This window comes from Grampus griseus (assembly GCF_964374135.1).
Source record: "Grampus griseus genome assembly, chromosome: 8".
Taxonomy (NCBI): Eukaryota; Metazoa; Chordata; class Mammalia; order Artiodactyla; family Delphinidae; genus Grampus; species Grampus griseus.
Window position 1 is genome coordinate 17754681 of NC_139002.1, and position 21184 is coordinate 17775864.

General features: G+C 40.7%; 1 protein-coding gene across 3 annotated transcripts in view; it reads left to right on the plus strand.

Moving 5' to 3' along the window:
* The window catches only part of CADM1 (cell adhesion molecule 1), a 336130-nt gene that overhangs the window by 228932 nt on the left and 86014 nt on the right, over positions 1 to 21184 (plus strand). The window lies entirely within an intron of this gene.

The window sequence follows — 21184 nt, forward strand, 5'->3', positions numbered from 1 at the left end:
GTTCTTGTCTACTCAGGCTAGCTGTTGGCTACCAACTGTGAGATGCTCCCTTGCTGACAAGCCTCCCCCACTCTGTACTCTGCCCTCAGGCTCACAATTTGCTGGATGCAATCTCGTTGAGAAAATGTGGTCTTTATTAGGGTTCGGCACAGATCGAATTTTCTTTGTCCGCTTTTGCAGAGCTGGTAGGATGCTTAGTGCGGGGAAGAAACAGGCGACAGGTGACAGTATGAGGACAGGAGAATGGGAGTTTTCAGGTGCTCAGAACCAGACTGCCGGCTTAGAGAGATGATTTGAGCACACCGGTTAGAAATAGCTCATTGGCACCCATGGAACTTTTTGCAGCATTTCAATCAACAACTAATTATCAAAGAGGGTATACTTGTCAGTAAAAATGGAGTCAGTTAGTTTATAGATACATGAAAAATAAATGTATATGTCAAAAACAGCTTTTGCCGTCCAGATGTTTATGATGTGATGAGAACACAAAACATATATGTTGATAACCCTCAAAGTGGTATGGCGGAATGTACGACTTTATATATAATATTCTATTTTTCATTGTGAGGCTGTACTGCATATTCTCATGTATATTTCTCTATTGGTCTCCACCTAGCTTTGTCTGTTGCCTTGGCTCTGTTTTGTTGGTCTAATCTATTCCACAGAGAGATTTGTGAGTGGCGCGCTGCAACTACTCTTTCTTCTCCCGTACGCTGTCTCTTTAACAAAGGCCCAGACGTGTGACTTTTTTCCCACCTAATCTTGATGGTGCCTGTTATTTTAAACAGTTCCTCGATTTATAGGTATTACTGGGTAGCTTCTTAAGCACAGATACAAATGCTTTGCGAGTAGAAATGAAATGCCAGAGAATCTGTAAGAAATAGAAATCATAGTCATTTAAAATAGTCGTTCTATAAAGAACTGTAGAAAGGCGAAACTAATAAATACTAGCGTGAGCATTAAATATTCACTGCCTACCACTTCTGAAATGGTACAACAGCATCATTTTTTAATGATGGGTAATGATAAAACACATCCATTTTAAATAACCTGTTTTCTCCTTCCCTCTTTCCAAAGCTATGAGTTGGCAAGCTTGAAATTAAACACAGGTAATGGTAATAACTAAGCTTCTGCTAAACAATCATGGAATAGACAGTTTGTTTTCTGGATGTTCTGTGGCTATTTGAAAAGACTGGGAAATTGAAAATTGGTGCTAATGGGATCAGCTTGAATTTAAAGAAAAAATACATCTCTGTTAGTGGCAAGCAAGAAATGTAGAACCTTAAATAGCAAGTGCACCATTATCCTCTAATGCATCTTATTAAGGTTCACCAAGTCCTCTTAGAATAATTAAAATGAACCTTTAACTATAACACATTTCTACTCCTTTCCCTCCAACCCCCCTCTAAAACCCCTTTAAAAATACTTCTTCTTTTTTTTTTTTTTTTTTTATCATTTAAAGCTTGTGTTTCCTTATTTATTTTCATTTTGGATGATCTGTCCATTGGTGAAAGTGGGGTGTTAAAGTCCCCTACTATGAATGTGTTACTGTCGATTTCCCCTTTTATGGTTGTCAGTATTTGCCTTATGTATTGAGGTGCACCTATGTTGGGTGCATAAATATTTACAATTGTTATATCTTCCTCTTGGATCGCTCCCTTGATCATTATGTAGTGTCCTTCTTTGTCTCTTCTAATAGTCTTTGTTTTAAAGTCTATTTTGTCTGATATGAGAATTGCCACTCCAGCTTTCTTTTGGTTTCCATTTGCATGAAATACCTTTTTCCATCCCCTTACTTTCAGTCTGTATGTGTCTCTAGGTCTGAAGTGGGTCTCTTGTAGACAGCAAATATATGGGTCTTGTTTTTGTATCCATTCAGCCAATCTGTGTCTTTTGGTGGGAGCATTTAGTCCATTTACATTTAAGGTAATTATCGATATGTGTGTTCCCATTCCCATTTTCTTAACTGTTTTGGGTTTGTTATTGTAGGTCTTTTCCTTCTTTTGTGTTTCTTGCCTAGAGAAGTTCCTTTAGCAGTTGTTGTAGAGCTGGTTTGGTGGTGCTGAACTCTCTCAGCTTTTGCTTGTCTCTAAAGGTTTTAATTTCTCCATCAAATCTGAATGAGATCCTTGCTGGGTAGAGTAATCTTGGTTGCAGGTTTTTCTCCTTCAACACTTTCAATATGTCCTGCCACTCCCTTCTGGCTTGCAGAGTTTCTGCTGAAAGATAAGCTGTTAACCTTATGGGGATTCCCTTGTGTGTTATTTGTTGTTTTTCCCTTGCTGCTTTTAATATGTTTTCTTTGTATTTAATTTTTGACAGTTTGATTAATATGTGTCTTGGCGTATTTCTCCTTGGATTTATCCTGTATGGGACTCTCTGTGCTTCCTGGACTTGATTAACTATTTCCTTTCCCATATTAGGGAAGTTTTCAACTATAATCTCTTCAAATATTTTCTCAGTCCCTTTCTTTTTCTCTTCTTCTTCTGGAACCCCTATAATTCGAATGTTGGTACGTTTAATGTTGTCCCAGAGGTCTCTGAGACTGTCCTCAGTTCTTTTCATTCTTTTTTCTTTATTCTGCTCTGCAGTAGTTATTTCCACTATTTTATCTTCCAGGTCACTTATCCGTTCTTCTGCCTCAGTTATTCTGCTATTGATCCCATCTAGAGTACTTTTAATTTCATTTATTGTGTTGTTCATCGTTGCTTGTTTCATCTTTAGTTCTTCTAGGTCCTTGTTAACTGATTCTTGCATTTTGTCCATTCTATTGTCCATTCTATCTCCAAGATTTCGGATCAACCTTACTATCATTATTCTGAATTCTTTTTCAGGTAGACTGCCTATTTCCTCTTCATTTGTTAGGTCTGATGGGTTTTTATCTTGCTCCTTCATCTGCGGTGTGTTTTTCTGTCTTTTCATTTTGCTTATCTTACTGTGTTTGGGGTCTCCTTTTTTGCAGGCTGAAGGTTCGTAGTTCCTGTTGTTTTTTGTGTCTGTCCCCAGTGGCTAAGGTTGGTTCAGTGGGTTGTGTAGGCTTCCTGGTGGAGGGTACTAGTGCCTGTGTTCTGGTGGATGAGGTTAGATCTTGTCTTTCTGGTGTGCAGGTCCACGTCTGGTGGTGTGTTTTGGGGTGTCTGTAGACTTATTATGATTTTGGGCCGCCTCTCTGCTAATGGGTGGGGTTGTGTTCCTGTCTTGCTAGTTGTTTGGCATGGGATGTCCAGCACTGTAGCTTGCTGGTCGTTGAGTGAAGCTGGGTGCTGGCGTTGAGATGGAGATCTCTCGGAAATTTTTGCTGTTTGATATTATGTGCAGCTGGGAGGTCTCTTGTGGATCAGTGTCCTGAAGTTGGCTCTCCCACCTCAGAGGCACAGCACTGACTCCTGGCTGAAGCCCCAAGAGCCTTTCATCCACAGGGCTCCTTAATTTGGGATGATTGGTTGTCTATTCAGGTATTCCACAGATGCAGGGTATATCAAGTTGATTGTGGAGCTTTATTCCACTGCTTCTGAGGCTGCTGGGAGAGATTTCCCTTTCTCTTCTTTGTTCTCACAGCTCCCAGGGGCTCAGCTTTGGATTTAGCCCCGCCTGTGCGTGTAGGTCGCCGGAGGGCGTCTGTTCTTTGCTCAGACAGGACGGGGTTAAAGCAAAAATACTTCTATGTTTAGTTGTGCTTCACTTGTTATTTAATAAGTGATTTGCAAAATACAAGAGGAGCAAATAATGATAATATCTTGAATTCATATGTTTCTTTGCTATCAAAGAACTGTATATACCTTTCATCTTCAATCTTATATGCCATGCACATTTAATTGACAGAATTTTCTCCCTGTCTTATAGATGGGAAACACTAAAGCATCTGTTTCCTAAGCTTATGTTGTAAAGTGATTTAAGAGCTTGTAAGTCCTGAGATGGGGAAACACAGGGTGCTGTGGGACTGACCCTATAGGAATCCTGAGCCTATCTGGAAAAGGTGGAGTCCGGTCAGGTCTCATGCAGGAAATGGTATCTGAGCAGAGATCTGAAAAATGAATTGGAATTAATCAGGCAGCAAAGGGGTGTGAAGGAAGTAGGGGAGAGCAGGTTGCTTTGGGAACACATAGAAATAGCTGTATCCCTGCAATGATGGCGAAGCTGAAGGGACAACATGATGCTGAGCAATGATGCAACATGAGAAAGGGTTTTTTTGTGTGTGTGTGGAATTGAAAGAACTGGGTTTCCCCAAGTGTTTTTTGATAATTCTGAATCTCAAGAGAATGGTGGCTGACCCTTTAGAGTGACTGAAATGTGTAATCTTGATTGATGGGAAAAAATACCTCATGTACCTTTGCTGAAAGGGACCATGGTGGGGATGGAGGGTGTCCTGAATCAAGTTCATGGGAAGGGGTTTGTAGAGGAAGTAGCACATGTGGGAAAAATCAAGACAGGGACAAAAGGAGGAGCGCTTGTGGGGAAACAAGTCCAGGTTGGGGAGAAGACACAAGCTCTGCACTCCTATTGCAGCTGCTGGGTCACTGGGAAGCGACCCCACCCAGGAAATCCTGGTACATAGAGATGGTTGAAGCATGTAGCTGGTAAGGAAAGGTAAAATGAAGTTAATAACAGCATGAGGACTATATACATCAACTCTTCCGAGGGATCTACTTTCTTTTTACGCCAGTTCGAGAGCTGGCTATTGTTCCTCCCAGCTTTTGTTGCCGTTGTTGTCACGCACCCCGGTAGGTTTTAGGCACCGAGCTACAAAGGACAGAAACGTTGCCAACGGCATTACTACCCTGGCCCATTGTCAAGATTTTATATTAACAAGTTGTGTGAAACTGAAATAGGGACAAGGGGAGAAGTAGACTCTTTTTAAGTCCAGCCATTTTGTTTTTCAAAGGACAAATCTCCCTGGGTGATAACTACCGGATTGATGGGGATAGTGAAATGGCACTCAGAAAGGAGAACTGTTAACACAGTGTGCTAGCAGAGCTGGTGCTTGTGCTTAAGCACCTGGGCCGTTCCGTGATTCAGAGCAAGAAATGAGAAACAAGCCCCGGTTGTCTAAAGAGAACCTGGCAGGAATAGTCCCTGGGTTTCCATTTGAACACAACTCCATTAAGAGATTACTAACTAAGAAGCACTAAGGTTTGTGGTTGAATAAGCAATTGAATCAAACCCGCAAGCTCATCTGGATGAATTCACACATTCCTCTACCTGCAGAAGTTGGCTGGGATTACACACATCTGATGGCAATATTTAGGAGTGTGGGGAAGGGGGTATGATTTTCCAGGGAGGAAAATAGATCTTGAAACCCCACTGAAGTGTACTGTGATTGGGAGACTTCTCTGGAGAGAACAGAATTTCTATTAAATGGGCGTGCAGATCACCACTGTAGTATGTCAGTTGTATGTCTTTTGGTGACACTTCTTTGTCATGTACTTTCAAAGATGGCATTAAATTTGTCACTCGCTCTAGGCGTCCTCTTTCTCCAGGCGATGTTTTGATAAATGTTGATGAGTTCATAAATGTAAAACCAAATGACATTTACAGCGTGATACACGCTTTGCCCATTGCATAATTATATCTAATGGCTTCGCATGTAGAAAGGCATTTACCATTTACTTTTGTGTAAAATGACAATCTAAACCCCCAGGCCTAAATTTTTTTTTTTTTTACACAAAGACTTAATTAAAAACCAAACACAATTTATTTTTGTATCTGGCATTTAAGGTACCTAATTCTTTGGTTAAATTTGTGATAATCATGATGTTTCTAGTAACAAAGATCAGTGGGTTTCTTTTTTTTTCCCCCCTCTGTCTTTGAAACATCGGTGAACTCGTTTAATTGTCAAGCTGATATCTGGTATGACTTCTTGTTTCTCGTTGCTAGTTAAAAGAGCTATTTTGAAATTTAGCACAGAATTGAATTATGTGTTCAGTGAATGAGGAACATTTAAGAGGCGTTTCTAAAATTAATGTGATAGCAAAATGATAAACCACCGTGGAGGTAGAGACATACTTAGACGGTGATGGTGTTTCAAGCCTGTTGATCGTGGTCGGGCAAAGTTTTGTGGGCTTTTACTTTTTGGTTTGATTTTTTTTTTTTGTATTCCAACATCTAGCATGGAGATAGCCATTTAGACCTTTTAGAGCACTTATGGTCATAAAGGAGGTGACTTAATACAGCAAAACAGTTTTGTTCTCTAGCCTGCATGTCAGACCAGAAATACAGCTTCTAGTATCTTGCTAGGATATCTACTGTGTGTTCCTGGGTAGACAACTGAGTAGCTCTTGAGGAAACAGGCCTGTATAGTAGTGGTTTATCTTTCCAGCCCTGTCTTGACCCTACCACCCCGATATGAAGTCCTCTGACTTGCTTACCAATGAGCAGAAGTTAAAGTTGTTCTCTCTGTCTGCCTTTCCATCGTATAAGCGTTGTGATGTTGCTTTCTTTCTTCCAGACATAAATAAAACTCCATCAAAATAGGTCTCTTCTCAAGTGTTTGGTCATAGGAATATTGTTGCTTTGAGTCTCTTCTGAAAAACAACTACTGAGTTATTCCTGAATATCATGGAATTTGTCCGCCTGCAATGACTCCTGTTGGATCCTATTGAAAACCTAAGCTTTGTGGAATGCTGGAGAGTTAAAAGATTTTCTTTTTTTTTTTTTTTGAGGTTAAACTCATCACGATCTGGTTGTTGTGTAAGTTTCATTTAGTTCTAAGTGACTTTTAAATTAATTTGTGGGGTTTTTTTACATATTAAAATATGAGCACCAGTTATTTATATGCACTTGACTAAACCTGAAGCCTAAGGGAACTAGTTGATAATACGCAAAAAAAAAAAAAAAAAAAATCTGTTTAGAGTGAGTGAACTCAAAAAACCGATTTCTGAGCTGGGATACAACAGCTGAAGACATGTCGCAGCTGAATATAATCCCTTGGCTAGGAGGCTTAATAGAAATGAGAAATGCAATGACTACAATTAAAATGCAGGTGTGAGACTGTGGCTGGTGTCTCAGGTCAGGATTTTAATAACGCGCCTTTGAACTGCTTTCTTTTGCCTTTAACAAAATCATAGAGCAATAGTCTTTGAAAGTTTGTAAAAAAAAAAATCTATAATAGAAGAACTGTTGTTAAACCAACATTTAAGACCTTCCAGAGAGCCTTCAGAATTTATTGGAAGAAGGGACAGAATAATTTTCTGAGGAAGAGTGGTTAAGAAGAACCATTTTCATGCTTTTAGTCTGGGACAGGTGGTATAGATTAATGTTGAATACATATAAAATCTATTGAGACTAATTAAAGATGCATATCCACATGGAATACCACATCTCAGTGGGTCTTTGGCAGCCAATCCAACCAGCACATACAGTGTTTATGCCAAGCATTTTTCTAATTTAGCCAAGAATGGTATTAGTGAAACTTCTGAAAAGTGCCTTGAAAATCCTTAGTCTCTTTGTATTGTAGAGGCTCTCTTTAAGAGTCCCCATCTCCAAGAAGGACTTCTTTGAATAGAGAAGATTATAACCTATGTTCACCTGTAATGGGTACAAAGATACAGCAATACAGAGTAAGTAGTTGACTGTACCTAGCCCCAAATCTTATATATAGAAGAACTTCAATTTAATTATTTGGCAATGGCTATACTTATATATCTTGGCCCTTTACCTCTTGGGAAGACATCCATTTGTAACCCCGTGCTTAGCCCAGCGACGATGAAGCTCTACTAAGGACCTGTCTCTGGTGTTTAATCCAGGACAGTGAATTAACACATCAGTCCGCAAGCCTCTATCCCTCATCTAGGTTGGCTTAATACCCTTCGGTGACTTGGTCATTTCTCACAAATGCTAATGAACGGTTCACTTTGACACTGTCGACAAACACAGGCTGGTTGTTGTATTCAGATGTTTTTCATACCTGCTAATGAATAAACTCCCAACGGTTCACAGGTGTCTGAAGGAAGCAGCAACTTGAGGTGTATCCCCAAAATGATTTATTAACTGTGTCTTCAACCAAGAAAACGGGATTTTAGAGAAAGTGGGAGCGTTTTTTTTGAATTCAAGGGTCAAAGTAAGGAGGATTCTATTTTAAATAAAGGAACTTAATCATCTTAGATTGTACTCCATATTGAAGTTTTTATTGGGAGCAGAGGTAAGAGTAGGGAGTACATACAGGCAGATAAGAGTGCCTGTTTATCAGTTAATAAAAGAGGTATCGACATTTGTCCATAGAGCTTTCTTTTAAATAAACATTGAACTGGAGCTTTATTGGACCATCACCTACCCAGTCAGTAATGGGCTTCAAAGAGGCCACCCTTTCCAGTCCTTTTAAGGTTTAAGCCAATAAAGCAAATCCTGTAGGTGCAGCAAGAATAAGGGGGAAATGTTCTGGAAGAAAAGGGGAAGGGGCCACCCAGAACTTATGACAAATAGATTAATATTTATAGACATCAGCACTGGTCTCTTACCAACATTTATAACTCCCCACAGTGGCAGATTGAGGGCTGAATCAACATTTTTCCCCCTCTGTAAAATAATAAATATGGTAAAGGAGCTCTCAGAACTGCCTTTATCATAGGGATAAATCAGGACAGTTCGTGTTGCAGGAGAGACTTAAAACTTATAAATACGTTGCCCTTTAGGCTACTATTCATCAAAGTGTCTGATATGAAATCTAGACTAAAGGCTTTTGTTATTGTGTCTGCTTATTCTCTTTTAGAAGTATAAATTGGAAAGAGCACTGTCATTTTGGTCACACTGGCCTGCTGTGCTACTTAAATGCATGTCCCTTTTGGGATGTATTTGAGAAGGAAATCGTGGGAGCTGACTACTGCACACTTCTACACAAATCCTCTTCATCCCCTAAACCTTCCTCGAGGAAGGCATAATTTCCAGCAGGAAAAACACAGCACATAACTGCCTGACAAATGGCCTATTTTGGTGCAGTCAACTTTCTTTCTAAGATACTAGAGCAGAGAAGTTGTTCCTTAAAAGCCTCCTAAAATCCAGAGGGACCTAACTTTCCTTCTGGGGGCTCCTGTCCAGCTGTGCACCAATGGGCGTGGGTTCTTCCACTGTGCAGAGTGTATGCAGGCCCGGCTGGTGACAGATGCTTTAAGTCACGTGACCCGATAGGTATTACTGCTGGTGAAACCTCATGCCGCTTTGCGGTTCCGAATCCGAATTTCTTGGCTTCTGTGGTTTGGAGTCAGAGTGGAGGCCCCAGCTCTGCCCTCCCCTCCCCCCTGCCCACCCCAGTGCCTTTAGATTTGGGATCACAGATGGTGTGTGGCATCACCTGCCGTTTGGAGAACCCCACAGAGTAGGTACTGAGCAGTTTTCTTTTTCGAATGTGTAGTGCCGCTCCTGGTTTTCAAGAATAACTAACTGGGAGCACCAACCTCACTTTGCCCTTGAATGGTTTACAATTTAGGAGACCTGAATGACGGAAATGGAGGGCCTACAAAGGAGACATTGAAGCCGGCTGCAGTTTGATGAGTTGCCCACTTGGCTGGGGGAAGCTGCTGGTGTAGAGTTGCCCTGGGAAGAAACGCTAGGCTCTCTCAGGTCTGCGGGTTGTTTCTGATGGTAGTTAGGGGGGATTTAGAGAGTTGGGGAGCTCTCACTGACCCCTTGGGGTCCTTTCCTGCCATATCAACGTTTCACAGGAGCACAGTGTGGACCACTGGGTTAGTTTGGATTTGCTTGAATGCCAGCACATCGGACTGACGTCACACCACGATGCTAGATCATGTGTGGGGATAGTTCTTTCTTTCTTTTTTTCTTTGTTTTGGCCGCACCACACAGCTTGTGGGATCTTAGTTCCCCGACCAGGGATTGAACCCAGGCCGCGGCAGTGAAAACACCAAGTCTTCACCACTGGACCGCCAGGGAAGTCCCATGGCGGGGATAGTTATTCTTGGAACACCAGTCTAGGAGCCATGTTAAGGGAGAGAAATACTTCGAGCCAGGGCATCCAAAAATACCCGTCCCTATGTGATACCCAAGCATTTTCACCCCCTGCTGGTCAGTGCAGACAACCAGAATGGGGCAGTGATGTGATGTCAAGATCTACCCACGTGAGGGGCTGAAAGGAGGGCAGCTTGGGGGTCCCACGTGTCCTGTCGAGTTGGTGGCAGTTTGACTTGCCAAGTCAAATTTCTCGTCCTCTGTACGAGTCAGAATGCCTAACCTTATCACCGGTAACTGACTCTAAAGAGGGGCTCAGGACCAGGAGAGCACAGGTTTTCTCTTTATCAGATGTCTTTAAAGCCGCTTCGCAGCACATCCCTACGATTGCTAACACCATTATGAAGATTGACAGTTTCATCAAGAAAGCAAAGAAGAAAATGTGCACACAATAAACGGACGCAGTGCTGGGCCTGGCTTCAGGTCCTCTCAATAGTGCTTCCAGAGCACTGAGCCGGGGGCCGGGGGTCCTTCACTCCTCCCAGACCTGGGGCTTTTTTACTGAGCACAGAGCCCGAGGTCTTTGGTGGCCCCTTTCCTGGCACTAATAGGTACTCTAAGACTGACTGAGGAGAGAGCTGAGAGAGAGAGAGAGACTGGCTTTGTTATGATGGTGAGGATTTTTTTTTTTCTTTGCATGAAGAGGATATTCTGAGAATAAGCCTCCAGTGTTTTCTAGCAACTTTCCCACCTCCCAAGCTGAAATACATATCCCTAGGTCTGCAAATATTTTAGTACAGTGGCCAGACCAAGTGGACCCAAAGCTCAAATGTAAAAATCAAGAATGTCTTCAAAGGACATAGAGCATCTCTGAATTGTGAGCATGTATCCACAGCTGAGAATTCCAGTCACCAGCCTCTTACCCCCAGGCAGGTGCCCCCCAAATGTGTGGGCTGTCACCTGAAAGGCCAGCAGTGTGATGATTCAGTGCAAACCCATCAACACCACTGGCAAAACAATTCTTAGTAAAGACTTACTGAAAGATGATTCCGTGAAACCATCGCAGAAGGGAGCCGCTATGTGACATCACCACTTCTCTGAGTTTGCTATGTGTTAACAATATATTCTCAGTGGTAAATAACCCTCTGCTTACAAGACCAACCTTAGTTACTGAGTTTTGTTCCCTTGAGGTTTGAATTCAGCCCCATGACCATGTCATAAACACAGTTCTGACCTCCAAGGGGGCTATTCCCAATCTTACTTCTTTTGAGTGTTCTTCTCAAAGGTTAAACTTTCCACCCAGCTCGGTTGCCTTCTAGTCATCATATTCTTTAAAGGAATCAGGGGGGTTAATTGGTTTCTTCAGTAAGGAGATTTGTGTGGAAGAAAGCAATTTTAGGTTAGTTTGAGTAGTAGCCAGGGAAAGGCACTGAAAGGGGTGGCACGTGTTTCTGTTGGGCAGATAACCTACATACAGCTTCCACAATGTGTGATTTCCAGCGTATGCTAAAATAAGAAGTGCTTATTTGATTTATTTCCCACAATGGTATGGCATTCTCTTCTTAAGTGGCATTTCATTTGCAAGCCAGGTACTGTAAATTTGAACTGAATATGTAAGTAAATATCCCTCAAGGAGATAGCGGGCTGGCTGGCCGTGGCTGAGACTACACTGCTCAAAATGCAGCTCTTGGCTTTTGGAAAAGGCTCCACACCTGAAATGCATAAGCTTCCAAAAGGGGGCACGGTGGACCAGCCAGCCCAACCCGCTAAAGGTTAGTCTGAGCTGTAATTTTGGAGGGTCACCTACAAACAAAGTCATATTTGGGTGATGTCGCCTACGTTAGCCCTCCAGCACTTCAAATTATATTCAACCCATTGGAACTCTGCTTTGGACTTCCTTGTTTGGGCACATCGCCTTCGTGCAGGCAGCTTGGTACATTATAGCTTTTACTGTAGCATCTTTGCATGGCAGGGACAAAGACAGTGACAGTGTTTTACCAAGTCCTAACAAGATTGCCTCTGTGCATAATTGTTAAACTAAAGGGCTGTCGATCCACTGATTTGGAACAGGCAAGAAGCTTAAAGAATGGAGAAACCCCATAATTGCAGAATAACTTCTATTCTGATTTATTATTTATCACATCATGGTTAAAACAATTTCCTACAGTTCTATGTATTCTTAATATTATTTTGACATTGAATTTTCAATGTAAGATGCAAAGGCAGGTTTCAGAAACTTTTTAAACATTTATATATTCGGGTAGTTATGGGAGAAAATCCCTTTTTTATTAAGATACAAAATGCATGTTTATCAAAATTCATCTCAGATTCCATTTAGAAATAAAGATATCTCGGCTTTGAAAGAGCTTACCGAACTACAAAGGATGACAGATATTACTGACAGAACAAAGTTATGAATGATAAAAGAACCCAGGAAATGTTTATACTCATGTGGCTATAAATTAGCAAGTATAGAAGAAAGAGTGCTGTTCTTTGGTTTGCATAGAGCAGGCACTGAGTTGGTGAATATGGAAGATAACACACAGTGTACGTTGTGGTGTGCTTCATGGGGAGGTATCCAACATCCTCTGTGGTCCAGTCCTGTGTGGCTGGGGGTGTGAGTCCACCCCCCACACTGGGTTTCACAGGCTGATGGATGCAGACATAGCAGTCAGGATGACTGGCTGCTTCTCTCATCTCCCATAGAAATGATTAACAGGAGGCCAGAGGCAGAGTAGGGTAACACAGTAAGCCTTGTGCAGCGATCCCAGCTGAGAACCAGAAAAACTGGGACTTGTGAATGTTAGTTATGGTTCAGAGATGTTACATTTCGCAGCTGTGAACAGCATCCGTGGAAGCCACTCTGAAGGACAGTTGCCTGATACTAAGGCACAGCTGACTATAACGCTGTGTTTAAGTACAGTAACCGGTTCACTGGACTAGTAACCAGTGGACCCAAGCACTCTGCACATCCTATTGGCGGATGCTCACGACACACTGGACGTTGGCAGGTGGATGCTACTCATCTACACGAGTAGGTCTCATCTCTCACCACGGTGCTGCTCAAACTTCAGGAGACATCAGACTCACCTGGAAGCTTATTGAAACAGATTGCTGGGCCCCACCCAGAGAGTTACTGATTTAGTAGGTCTGGATGGGAGCCTGAGAATTCAATTTCTAACAAGTTTTCCTTGTGATGTGAGACTGTGGTCTAGGGAACACGATTTAAGGACACCGTCCTGCTAGTTGAGTTATTATATGCTCACCAAGAAGCAACCTCACTGATTCTCAAACCATTTGAAAGAAAAGGCTTGGATTTTACACCAAGAGGTTGGTCAATGAAAGTACAGCTATATGTTTTAAATTAAAATAAAATATTTACAGCATGTAAAAAAAAAATGTAAATGCAACCCTAGAAAGAATCGAGATAGTAAGAACAGCTTTATTAAAAAAAAAAATTGTTTTTGTTTTCTGTGCTTCCCCACAGTGTCATGTTTTTGACCAATGAACTGCTGGCCCCAAAGACATCTGATAAGACGATCTATACTGTAGGAGGAGCGTTGGTGCTAGGCACAGGGAGGTGTGGTCAACGGCAGAGAGGAGGAAATCTTTTTCACAATTTTATGAGGGATCAGTGCTGGGGCATGTACGAACATAAGAAATAGGTTCAGAAAAGCATTTCCATATGGATAGAAACAGCACTCAGTGACTGCTGTGAGCAGTGATGAAACTGTAGGAGCTTAAAAAAATACAACAGTAGGAATGGACCAGCCACGGTGCCCAGATTTGGCATTAGACATAGAGGCCCAGGAAGATTAAGAGCCAGGCATTATTCTCATTTGCAGCAACATGGATGGACCTAGAGATTACCATACTCAGTGAAGTAAGTCAGAAAGAGAAAGACAAATACCGTATGATATCACTTATATGTGGACTCTAAAATATGACACAAGTGAACTTATCCACAAAACAGGAACAGACTCACGGGCATAGAGAACAGACTTGTGGTGGCCAAGGGGGAGGGGGAGTGGGGGAGGGATGGATTGAGAGTTTGGGATTAGCAGATGCAAACTATTATATGTAGCATGGATAAACAACATGTATAGTATATATAGCTCCCTGTATAGTACAGGGAGCTATATTTAATGTCCTGTTATAAACCATATGGAAAAGAATACGAAAAAGAATGCATATATATGTATAACTGAATCACTTTGCTGTACAGCAGAAATTAACACAACACTGTAAGTCAACTATACTTCAATAGAATAAATTTTTTAAGAGAAAGAGCCAGGCACTATTCTAGGCACTGGAGAAGGAGCCAAGAACACACAAGTTCCTTCCCTCATAGAGGTTAGACTCAGTTTTTTTCTTATGAGAAAAGAGGAAGATTTCAATATTGGTATTGAATTCCTAAAAACAAGAAGATGTTAGGATTCCTCGGTTTTAAAAATTATCAGACCATTATTCTCCAGATAAAGCCGAGGCTGTCTAGTCTACTTCGTTTCAAGTGAAAACACAGTCTACTGAATGCCGTTAATTTTCCTTAATGCTGACTGGCTTTGCGTTACTAAGGTAATGGTTTGCATGTATCCATTTCCTTCCTAAGAGGTGGAGAAGTGCAACCATTTGCTTGCCTCCATGGCATTCCTATTTGGTAAGGTCACCCCACTTGCAGCTTATCCTCGTTTTTTAGGAAATGAGGATAGTAAGAGAAATCATCATTATCATACAATCTCCAGTGTTTTTTGAACCCTTATATCGTCAGGCCCCGGGCACAGTCATCCTCTCCTTTAATCTTCACAGTAGTCTTCTGCAATGGTTCCTTTTCTTTTAAATTTTTAATTGAAGTATAGTTGATTTACAATGTTGTGTTAGTTTCAGGTGTACAGCAAAGCGATATAGATAGATAGATAGATAGATATACAGATATATTCTTTTCCAGATTCTTTTCCCTTATAGGTTATTACAAAATATTGCGTATAGGTCCCTGTGCTATACAGTAGGTCCTTGCTGGTTATCTATTTTATACATAGCAGTGTGTATATGTTTATCCCAAACTCCTAATTTATCCCTCCCCCTCTTTCCCCCTTGGTAACCACAAGTTTGTTTTCTATGTCTGTGGGTCTATTTCTGTTTTGTATATAAATTCATTTATATCATTCATTTAAAAAAATTCCACATATAAGCAATACCATACAATATTTGTCGTAATAGTTCCGTTTCTGTAGATGACAAAATGGAGGCTCAGGTGAAATTACTTACCCAAGGTCACAAAGCTTCACAAGTGGAAAGGGGACTTGAGCCTAGATCCATCTGACTTCACCATTCCTACCACACGCATCCTTGTACAGGAACTTTCATTGTGTTTGTGGAAACACTAGGTCTCTTAAACCAGGGCTTTGCACAGAATGTCTTTCTGTGGTCTTGAGATAGGGTACACCTGTCCTTGGTCACTGCAATAGGTGACAGAGATGGAAGTGAATTTTAGAACTGAATGTGCCATATGTTAGCCCATAGAAGGGAGCCATTGTTGAATGTTTGTTTTTTCTAATTGTGTATATTAAGTAAAGTGATTGCACAAACAGTCCTCTCCCGCCTGCTAATCTGCTATAAATCAACCTTCAGATGTTAATAAAACAAGTCAAGACAGACGAAGTTCCATTTGTATTTTAAACTCCCAATTCATCAGGGTCTCCTCCTTTATATCTTCTGTGCGAGTGTCCTTGGTCTTAATGTAGCTGGAAGATAAAACGCAGATAAAAGAGCCATTGTCTCAGAAGAGCATTAATAAAAAATGAATGTTGATCCTAATTGAGTGGTATTTAAACATACAGGGTGGAGGCTGCAGTCTGCAGTGAGCATCTGAGTCTCTTAGAATTTGACTCTCTGTCTCATCTTCCTCCTCTTATTAGTGTGCCCTTACCTCCCAGCTGCCTTACAAGAATGTAAATGGTCCTTCGCACTGGAATTAGAAAAGGTTTATATAAACATAGTATGACAGCAGATTCCCAGATCTTTTGCTATTGTTGTTCTTAGTTGGAAGCGATGTACTTTTCCTCTCCTTATCTTTTTCTGACATCTGTTTCAAAAATGTTCCTCAGTTGACTCTTTTGCTGTTCTGTCTTTTTCATTGTTTGCCTATTTCTACTGGTTCCTGGTAACTTTTAAAGTTCTCCCTAATTTTGTTGTGCTGAATGTAATAGAAAGAGCTCCCAATGGCCAAGGTGGAACAATTTGCACAATAATATTAATCATGCTAGTTATCAGATTAAAGCCAAAGAATAAAATAAACATCCATTTGAGTCCATACTAATATAAATAAATGACTGAATAAAAAAATAAATAGATAGGAAAAAAGGGAAAGCTCTTCTACACAACAAGAACTTCAGTTAAAGGAGTGGGAGAAATTAAAAATGACCACTTGAACACCATAGTAGTGATTGTGCTACAGGCCAGATCCATCCATGAATGCTAAAATTAATGAGCAAAAGTTGAAGGAGAAAACAGGATAGTTGCATAGCCTCAAAGTATCTCCCCTAAAATATTTATTAATTGCTCTAGTGATTTGAACATGTACATATATCCACAAATTCTTTAGATTTCTCCCTCTAGGAGGTACAGCTGAATTCCTCTCCCCGGGAGCAGTGGGCTGGACTTCGGTGACTCCAATTCTAACAGATGGAAAGGGAAGAATAATTATTTTCCAGTGGTGAAACCTTCCATATGTCACCATAGCCAAGTGGCCAAGGTTAACATCAGCAGTAGAAACTGATATCGTGTCTATTCTCATGTGATGTGAGAAGGGTACATGACCTCTGTGGTACTCTTCCCCCAAATCCATGACCTCAAACCATTTATGGGAAAACGTTAATCAAACCTAAATGGAGGGACATACAAAATAGCTGACCAGTACTCTTCAAACTGTCCGGATGATGTGGTGGTATTTACAGTGTCAATTTTATAGTTTTGATAATTGTGCCATGTTCACATTAGGGGAAGGGAGTTTATTTGAACTCTCTGTACTATTTTTGCAACTTTTCTGTAAGTCTTAAAGCATTTCCAAATAAAATGTTAAGAAAATAACACCTCAAGGGCATAGAAAGCTTAAGGTAAAGAAATGGTCAATTGAATTCTCTTTTATTCCCTCATTTATTTGTTCATTCATTCAGCAAATGTTTGCTGCCAGACACTGTATGGAATCCTGAGGACATGGTGGTGGTGTAAAAGATCCATACATGCTCTTCCTTTGCAGAGCTTGGTACAGTGCCTTGGTCAGAGGAAATACTTGGTCATCACTTGCTTCTGTTAGTATCACAGTTTAGTGGGGCATGTGAAGGTTTAAACAGGTGCTGAAATAGGACAAGTGGTGTACTTATGGGAGCACGTAGGAGTGGTACTTAACCCAGTTGTGAAAGACTATAAGGGCTCCCTGGTCATTCTTTGTAATATGAGTAAACCCATTGTTTAGTCTTTCGTTTAAAGTGTGTTCAGTGTTCTCTGTAGGAATGATGTACTCATGACCTAAATTTTGAAGTTGATTTCATCTTCTTAGTTTCTGAATGCCTTAAAAGTAAGAATAGTGTCATAAGTGTTTTTGTGTGCCTCAGATCCCGAGAGATGCAGAGAGTTTTTGTATGAGGTCAAAGGGGCCTCAAATTCCTTTGGGTCGGAATCCCTATTACTTTGAGTTATATTTAGCAACAAAAAATACGTAACGTAGAGTATATAGATGCTGCTGTGATTTTTAAAAAATTGAATAGTAAAACTATACTGGAGTGCATGAAATTTATGATGTTAAAAAGATGTTCTCGATATATGTGGAAATCCGAACAAATATATTTGCAGAAGGATTTTCATTGCAGCATTTGTTAGAATCATAAAACTTTATGATTTATAAAACTTTATATATTTAGAAACAATCTAAATATATAACAAGAGCAGGATGTCTAAATTACTTTTCTGGTATACTTATATGATGTGCCATAATACAGTAATTAAGGATTTTATACACACACATGCACGAGCACACACACACACGTGCACGAGCACACACACACACGTGCACGAGCACACACACACGTGCACGAGCACACACACATGCATGTCCCATATATGGAAAGGAATATACTAAACTATTAATAATAATTATCTCAGAGTTGTGGTATTTTTTTGTTTATACTTTATTTTACTTTTTCTTCCATGAGTATATATAATTTTTATAATTAGGATACAAGTTAAATTTTTGAGAAGGGTATTAATTCTTAAAAGCGGTCAGGTAGAGGTCCCAGGACTCCTAATGCAGTGGTTGAATCACCAACGCTTTCAGTAAGATGAGAATCCTTCCAGAGGATTCTCAGGAAAGCTGGCCTCATTCTTCTTGTGTGGCATAAATAATAAGTTTATATTAGCTTCATTTTTGTGCACCATTTCTCAGTATGCTTTTAAACAATGTCTTTGATGGTTTTGTGTAGGAAAAAAACATTGCGTCCAAAATAGGTCACCCTCAGGACACTTAGCCCACCTCATGGCTCCTCTCTCACGGCTTGGAAATCTCAAGCATTGAAAAGTGTTTGGCCTGTGTAGCAAGTGAGTGAATTCTACATTGCAGATTCCTAAAAGGTACGGATAGTCTCATTAAAAGCATTTGGAAATCTTTTTCTTAAAATCAGTTACAACCTGGTAAATAAGCATGGTCCCTCATTTATCGGTGTTGGTCATTCTCATGTGACTATCTCACCTATTGTGAGCAACTGTGCCCATCGTTATTCTGAAGACTTAGGTCTGACCTAGGCCACTCAGGCCATCAGGCACAAAGGTAGAAGCCCACTGGCCACACTGGGAGCTTCTTGATACAATATGCTTAGGTTTCAAACCAAGGAAGGGGGAACAGTTCTTAAAATGCTAAGCCCGGCCTGCCCCTGACTCATTCTATGTCCCTAGATCATTAGAGGCTGTCCTAAGACCAAGCCAGAAAGGTCAGTCTAAGCACATGCAAACAAGAGGGTGAAGAAGAGCTGCCATCTTGAAAATGGAGCAAATGATGGAGAAGCAAGTCAGTTGATAAAGGCACCAGAGCTCAAGACAGAACTGAGCAAATGGGAGGCTAGAACCAAGGTGGAATGAGGGGGGAGAGGCATGGATCCAGGAGTGGGAGACGGAGGCAGTGATGCAGAAGAGTCCAGGAGATCTTTGGATGGCATGATTTCTGCTTGTAGTCTTTTGAGGAACCCTTCCTTTAGCTCCACTTGGGCTGTACTCAGACTTAAAGCGGCAGACTTCTAACAGCCAGGTGGGGACCCTAGACCTGCTTTTTTCTGTAGATAAAGCAACTTTCCCTTGGGGAAGAAAAATCAAGTTAGAAAATTAACTTGCCTCCTCTTTAAAAAAAAAAGGTTTCTAGGACATCTATAACTAGATGTTTTCTTAATGTGTTGAGCAGCAAGCATTTAAAATATATATATGTGTGTATGTATATATATATAGTGCTTTTTATCTTCATTTCACCCAAGCTAAGACTCTTCCTATTGAAAGATGGATGGAGAAAACAAAAAATATGTGAACCTACCATATCTCCTTAGATTTATTTAGCCTTTGCCTCCGAAGAGCTCAAATATCTTATTGATCTTGGTCACGTGTTATAATAAATTAGATTTTTAGCCTTTTGGCCTCACCTCGCAGTGTCCATGTCAAGGGTTACTAGAGATGGTGTTGGACCCAGGGCCTAGTTCTGAGCCCCACTATATTATATGGTCCAAACCTTAAACGGATAGTTGAGAGCCAAAGCCAGGTTCTGGACTAGGTAGGGAAACAAAAACTCGTGACACTGTGCAGCTGGGATTCTCTCTTTGACCTGTTCACAGGCCTTTCATTGAGCCTTGTTTACCATGCTTTTCTTGTGGTTTGTGACAGATAAGAACTGTATTGATTCCTAGCATCTGCTGGCAGTAACCTTTGAAAGGGCAGGTGATGCATCACCACAGAATTTTATCTATCAATATCGGAGTAATAGAAAGACAGGGATGACATCTAATCACAACACGGCTGGCAGGTCATAAATCTGAGCTGATATGGTACTAGTAATGGGCGGTAGAAAAGGGACACGGATTAACATTCGGATAAAGTCAGGGGGGCATTTAGATAGAAAGGACGAGATTTGGCCATGGGAAAAGTCCTCATGGGAATGGTCACCCTGACAGAGACGTGAGGAAGTTAAGTATCTTGCCCAAATGTATACAGCTATTAAGTGGCAGAGCCCCTCTCTGAGCCTCAGTTTCCTCACCTATAAAACGGACACAGTGAAGGATTCAATAAGATGATGTGTGCCAGTTCTCAAAGTGTGGTCCCTAGGGTAGCAGCATCACATCGCCTGGGAATTTACTAGGAAGGCAAATCCTTGGGCCCCACCCCAGACCTGCCAAATTAAAAACCCCAGGGTAGGGCCCAGGATTCTGATGCATGCCAAAACAAGTTGAGAACCACGGGTGTGGCAAAACACCCAACAGAGTGCCTGGCACAGAGCTAGGGTTCAAAGAAGCAGCATTTAATTGGTGCTTTTTTAAATTATTAATAGTATTTAGCCTTACCATTTATATTAATAATGTATTCTGCTTACAAACTCTACAATCCTCATACTTTTTTTGACTCTCAGGTGAATTAGTAGGAAAAAGAAACATTTTTTGACAGATAGACATTTGTGACATGTAAGCAATGTCATAGGACTGGATATCTAATTCCTACACTCTGAATTACAAGGCTAGAGGATACCAGCATTCTAAAGGTTAATGTTCGAATGTGTGCTTTGGACATATCGATATCAGTGCCTTTGACATGTCGGGAAGCTTCCAGCCTGGACAGTGAATAGTGCTACTATTTAATAACATAAATGGAGTCTGTCTGATTCTGCAAAGAAACGGCCTTCCTTAGGGCCCAGAATATATAGTCCCTTCTGCAGTTACACTCACAGTATTTTTAATCATTTCATGTTTTCATTATATCCCAAGTACAAGGTGTTACAAAGAGTCCCTGATGCTGGCAGTCACTCAAAAATTGACAAATCTAAAAAGTGAATAGAACAGCAAGTAGCCCATTAGAGGTTTTCTTTTTTTCTTTCTCTTTATTTAAGAAAAAAAAAACTTTCTTAAAAAGAAAAACTATCTTATAATGTTAGGAGGGTTGATTTTGGCTTCTTAAAAATGAAAAATAGTAGTAATAAAGTTCCCCAATTGTTGGTCTTTTCTCTGTAGAAATTATGGCTGTGCACAACTGTGGCAGTTTAACTGTGTTTCCA